The sequence below is a fragment of the Lemur catta genome, chromosome 3, assembly GCF_020740605.2.
Source record: "Lemur catta isolate mLemCat1 chromosome 3, mLemCat1.pri, whole genome shotgun sequence".
NCBI classification, from domain to species: Eukaryota; Metazoa; Chordata; class Mammalia; order Primates; family Lemuridae; genus Lemur; species Lemur catta.
Genome location: NC_059130.1, coordinates 106,495,345 through 106,501,344, shown reverse-complemented (window position 1 = coordinate 106,501,344; position 6,000 = coordinate 106,495,345). Strand labels below are relative to the sequence as shown.

The 6,000-nt window shown below is 41.6% G+C and overlaps 1 long non-coding RNA gene and 2 other non-coding genes across 3 annotated transcripts; all 3 read left to right on the top strand.

Annotated features, from left to right (window-relative positions):
* The first annotated feature begins 797 nt into the window (after window positions 1-797).
* Window positions 798-3,162, top strand: LOC123634307. Its single transcript, XR_006733885.1, has 3 exons — window positions 798-884; window positions 1,840-1,871; window positions 2,574-3,162. It is a non-coding gene; the product is annotated as an uncharacterized LOC123634307 (long non-coding RNA).
* On the top strand, window positions 1,557-1,761 carry LOC123636220. Its single transcript, XR_006734416.1, has one exon. It is a non-coding gene; the product is annotated as a small nucleolar RNA SNORA73 family (small nucleolar RNA).
* Window positions 2,302-2,505, top strand: LOC123636219. The gene has a single exon (XR_006734415.1). It is a non-coding gene; the product is annotated as a small nucleolar RNA SNORA73 family (small nucleolar RNA).
* Window positions 3,163-6,000: the final 2,838 nt, after the last annotated feature.

Here is a 6,000-nt window from a genome sequence, read left to right as displayed (position 1 = left end):
GGAGGAAGAAACTCAGCTTCCACGCTCTCCTGGGCTTGCCACCCTTCAGGAACCTCCACTATTCAGCTACGCACAAGCTCCAAACACATCATAAATGTTTCTACTCGGTATAGCCCAGCTGTGATAGCTGTCAATTTATGCAATATTCACCTAACACCATACTCAAAATTCTATCACATTTGCAACATTTTATGTGTAATATGTATCTTAAGCATTCTATACTTGCCTCCTTTAAATTAGGAGGGTTTGTGTGTGTGGTACAATATACATAACATAAAACTTACCATTTTAGCCCGTTTTTAAGTGTATAATTCAGTGGTTTTAAATACATTCACACTATTTTGCATAGGAGGTTTTTAATTTTAGCCAATTCGTCTAGGAGCACTTCCATCCTCTTTCCCTACTCATTTAGTAAATGTTTCCTTCACTAGTGACAGGGCAGAATCAATTCTTTTTGAGACTCTGCATTTCTCTAGATGTCATTTTCTACTTTGCAGACTTGCTATTCCAAAGGGTTTTTTTTGCTAGTTTATTTAACGGCATATCCTACAGAGTACGTGCAGCGATTGTAGAGAAGTAAACTTTCCATACACCTATATACCTACAAATCTATTTTTGCAATTTATTTAATACATTCTCCGGCAAGATCCCGAGAGAAAGCTCGAGTGTCGCGAGAAGCCCCAGAGCTAGGTAGGGGTGGAGCTCAACCTTCAATATATTCCCAGTAGCCTTAGCGAGGTTCCGATTCTCTAACTGCGCATGTTCCTGCGCAGGCGTACTAGGCATTCCTTGACTTCCGGGTACGTCATAAAGTATAAATAAGAATGCTTTGAGGTTATTCGGTCTTTTGGAGGGCGAGTTGCAGTCGTGCAGCATGTGACTTGGTAAGTGGCTTTGCCCGTACGGCTCCTCAGCCGAGTACCTCGGTTTGGCAACCAGGCTTTCCCATGAGGTTTGTGCTGTTGAGGAAATTGCCTTCGGGGACGTCCGAGCCCACTGCACTTACGGGCGAGCGGGTTTGGGCTGGAAGCGGGCGGTGGAGACCCGGGCCTGCGCCGGTGCCACCCGACTTGCCCAGACGCTGAAGGTGCAGCACCACTTCCTCTGTCCCCTACTATTGCCTGTTGCGCTGTTTATCTTCTTAGTGGGCGTGTTGTTCTCAATCTCAGTTCGTGTTTGAGAATTTTTATAATTTCGAGGCCAATTGCTCCAAGTTCTGCTGCCTCTTGTCTTTTGTGATGGAGGGGTAATTTAACGACCTCACATGCTCGATTTCAATTGTTCTTTTGCTGTTACCTTTCGCAGAGTACTGAGATTTCTAGTTTAGTTTGGGATGTCTGAAATTAATTAAAATTACCGATACATCACGGATGATGGGGGGGTGGGGTTCTTTTTCTTTTTCTTTAACTTTTCTAGCCAGGATAGTCCATCAACAGATGATCCTTTTTGAAACCGAATTTTTTTGGAGGGGCTTTGGATATCGGGGACTGCGGTAGCGTGGCTATCCTGGGAAACCTTGTCAGTTACAAGCAAAGTTGTTTGTAAAATTGGACTCTACAACGTGGATACACCCGGGAGGTCACTCTCCCCGGGCTCTGTCCAGGTGGCATAGGGGAGCATAGGGCTCTGCCCCATGATGTACAGTCCCTTTCCACAACGTTGGAGATAAAGCTGGGCTTTGTGTCTGCGCCTGCATATTCCTACGACTTCCCAGAGTCCTGTGGACAATGACTGGGGAGACAAACCATGCAGGAGACAGCTTTCTAGAGCACCCAGTCTTGATCTTAATTCGTCTTAAGTTTTTTTCACTTACTGATAGGTTAATATTTTGTTTTGCAGAATTCGTTAACGACTCCAAATAACTCTTTGGGGTAAGTAAATCTCTGAACTGTTTTTGGCTTATCAGTGCTTGTGACTAATTTCTGTAATAGAAATGGGAGTGAGGTGACCTTGTTCTCGTTAGTCCAGATATGTCTCGTTAGTCCAAAATGTCTCTAAGACATTTTATTATTCTGAGCTCAAAACTCTTGTTTGATATATGCAAGCATAAACTTTGGTACATTTTTGTACTTACAGTGACATAATTTCTTAAGTGTATTCTCATGTTCTGTGAAAAATTGCTTTTTATCAATCAGCTCAGTAACAATATAGGTAAAAGGCAGGGGTACTAACCCTAGTAGACCTTAGAAACCCAAATAAGTTTATTCCGCATGTGTAGTCTGAGAAAAAGAATATAGGCCTTGAAAATGTGTTGAGGGGTGATGTCTAGTAATATTGTGTTTGTCACTAACGAGAAGCGATCCAACGTGGATACCCTGGGAGGTCACTCTACCCAGGCTCTGTCCAGGTGGCATAGGGGAGCATAGGGCTCTGCCCCATGATGTACAGTCCCTTTCCACAACGTTGGAGATAAAGCTGGGCTTTGTGTCTGCGCCTGCATATTCCTACGACTTCCCAGAGTCCTGTGGACAATGACTGGGGAGACAAACCATGCAGGAAACATGTCTAGTGTACTAAAATTTCAAGTTAAAGTCCAATCTTCAGATGTCTAATCATTGTTTGTTTTCCTTTAGGAAAGAAGAGGGAGATGTGCTTCACTATTGGGCGTTGAGAATACTTAAAGTTGTGCATCCTTTAATTAGAGTTGGTAAACTGACTTTCCTTTTTGAACAAAGGTTTTGGATCTTTGGCACATGACTGGAAAAATTTGGGGCATATTTGACACCTTTTTTAAAACTGCCTTTTGAACAGAAAAATCTGTTCTAATATTAAAGACTTTTGATTCATGGAATTGGTTACAAATTCAAATTTTTATGTCACCCCATGAGATGACAGATTACTCAGCTTTATGCCCTCCAGTTGATTCCAGAAGGGGCTGAATGTTGCCAGCTATGTTAAGAAAATATGGTCAACGCTTGTGAAGTCCTAACTAATCAATGATCTTAAGATTGCCTAGCTTTTTTGCCCATTCACAAGTACACCTGATTTTGCAAGTAATTAAATGACTAGTATAAAATGTGCAGAAACAAGCTATTACAGATGTCATTAAAGAGGGATGTTTTGATTTTGTATAATGTAATTATTTGTAATTTGCCCAACAACCTAAAGTATATTAAACTAATGTTTATATGGATTAGAAATAAAGATGACTAAAAAAATAAAGATGACTGTGGTTCATTTATATATGGAAATGTTGTAGTGGCTACTTGGAATTGTACCACTTATGAAAACTGCATGCAGCCTGATTGGTTCAATACTAAAGGCCTTGATTCCTGGTCTGTGTGATCAGCTCATGATGGCAATTGTGTGTTACTTGGGAAAATTCCTGTTAGGTGCTAAGCACAATAGGAACCTGGCTATGATTTCTTTTAATAGATTGGAGGGTAGATAGTGATTAAGGCAGGTGCCTGCAGTTCATTTAAGGGTGTTCTTGCTGGACGTGGTCTGGGTTGAACACAGAATTAGTTGCTATACTTATACCATTCTCAGTTTGCCAAAATGTAGAGGAAAATAAGACTGGGAGGTTTGGTATAAATTCCACAGCTGGTATGCTGGTTAGTCCGTTGCTACCTCAGTACAATGCAGTTGAGCCTCAGAATTGCCAGAATTAGCCTGATTCATGATGTGGCAGAGTTGAGTCACAATGGAACCCTTGTCAAACACCTGGCACTGGCTGCCAATGTAGGAAACTAAGGCCCTTCAAGGATGGGGACTGGTGGGAAACCATCTGGAAGGTAATGTTAGGTGGGGGCATGTGGAACAGCCTTGAGGCCACTTAGAAGTCACTGGAGACAAGATGGTTATGGGTAAAGTTGGGTTTTGAGTGGTGAATTGTGATACTTTAAGCCTTCCCTGTGGAGGTGTTCAGAGCAGGAGGATATGGGTGAGAGTGGCAGCAGCTTAAACAATGTTGATAGTTGTAGCCATGATTCTGGACAATAAATAGCTTGATTTTATCTTGTGATACTTAGAAAAAAATGACAAAAAACTTGATTTTAAAGCTAACAAGTACAGCAACATTTAAGACGTTCCTAAACCAGTAGCAATGCCTGCCTGTGCCCAGCACTGTCCTAAAGGCTTGGCATATGTTCTGTGAGATGGTTATTAATCTAACCCATCCTCTGGTGGAAAAATTGGAACAGAAAGCTAAATTGCCCAAGTCAACAAGTGGAACCTCTGCATACTCACAGGCATCAAATCCCCACTCAGGAAGAAGGCAGATGAGAGGCAAGGTCTATTACCTGGGACCAGCCATGTTTCCTACTTTCACTAATCTTGTATATTAACACACACCATCTCTGGAGTGTAAGTGTTCAATAAGATGAATAGTAGCTTTTCCCCAACAACCAGTGGAGTTTTCAACTCATTCTCAGGGTGGGATTGGGTAACAGCAATGCTGGACAGAAATACATGAATTTCTCTCCTAACCTCCAAGTTGTAGCTAAAGTATGCTGTCAGCAGGTGTTCTAGGTCCTACTCTGCTAAACTTCTGCTTGCAGCTTGCCTGCCTTCAGACTTTTTCCAAACAGGCCCTTCTGGCCTTTTTCTGCGTGTAGACAGACAGTTAATACTGGTTGTTGCCAAGGTTAGGCGTTAAGACTGCCTTGGGTTGATTGCTGATACCACCATTTGCTGTCCATGAGAACTTGGGTGAGTTACTTAACCTCTGCCTTCATTTCGTCATCCATAGAATGGGGATGATAAAAGCACCTACCTCATGGGGTTTTAATGAGGATTAAATGAGTTAATATTTGTAAAAAAAAACTTTATAATCTCTAGCACATAAATACTGTGAACTTGTTAAATAACATCCTTTATGTGACTTTTCTCAAAGAATGGGTGTAGTATCCAATACATTTTGTTGAATGAGAAAAGTCTACCACTATTCATTTATTTATTAAACCAGGCTTGGTCTCACTCAGAAACACCCTACCTTTTTAGAAGAGAAAAAGGGGAGATTGAGAAATTGGTAGCTTGCCCAACATCATCTAACTATAGTAAGTAGCAGAACCAGAACTTGAACTACAAAGCCACATTATGATATACTATTAACTTTGAGCCAGGCACTGCGATAAGTTTATATATACGTTATTTCATCTAATCCTTCATGCACCTCTGTAAAGTAGGTACTCTCTTTGGGCCTATTTGCAGATGAGGGAACAGATTGGAGGACTTGAGAAACTTGCCCAAGTTATACTGCCAGGAAGTGGCAGAGCATGCATCTGTGCCAAGGCAATTGACTACAGAACCAGTATTCACCCTACATATCACACCTCAAAAAATATTAACAATATTTTCATCTGGCTTAAACTGCTGGGTGTGGTGGCTCACACCTGTAAGCCCAGCACTTGGGGAGGCTGAGGCAGAAGGATCACTGGAGGCCAGGAATTCAAGACCAGTTTGGGCAACATAGTGAGACCTCATCTCTACAAAAACTAAAAAATTAGCCAGGTGTAGTGGCATGTGCCTGTAGTCCTACCTACTCAGGAGGCTGAGGCAGGAGTATTGCTTGAGCCCAGGACTTCAAAGTTATGATGAGCTATGATTGCACCACTGCACTCCAGCCTGGGTGGCAGAGGAAGACCTTGTCTTAAAAAAAAACAAAAAAACAAAAAACACAGAACTTTTGTGTTAGGCTAGTGTAGTAAGCACTACACCATAAAAACTCAGTTTCAGTTGCAATGAATTATAAACCTATGTGCCTAACTTTATTTGATTGTGTGGAAAATACTAAAGGAAATAAGTACGGTTTCCTGAAGAGCGAGGGTCCTTTCCTGGCCACACGTTCCTGTTTCACCCCTCAGTGTCTTTGTGCACGTCTTTCCCATGCACGAAGACATGATGGAACCCATATATTTTGATAGTACTCCAAATTTGATGAAGATTTACCATGGTGTAGGCATTCTCTAATCCGCATTACAGCCCTCTGTGGTGCAGGGACTTCTATTCAATCCATTTGCTAGATAAGGAAAATAATCAAGATTAGGTTATTTATTCAAG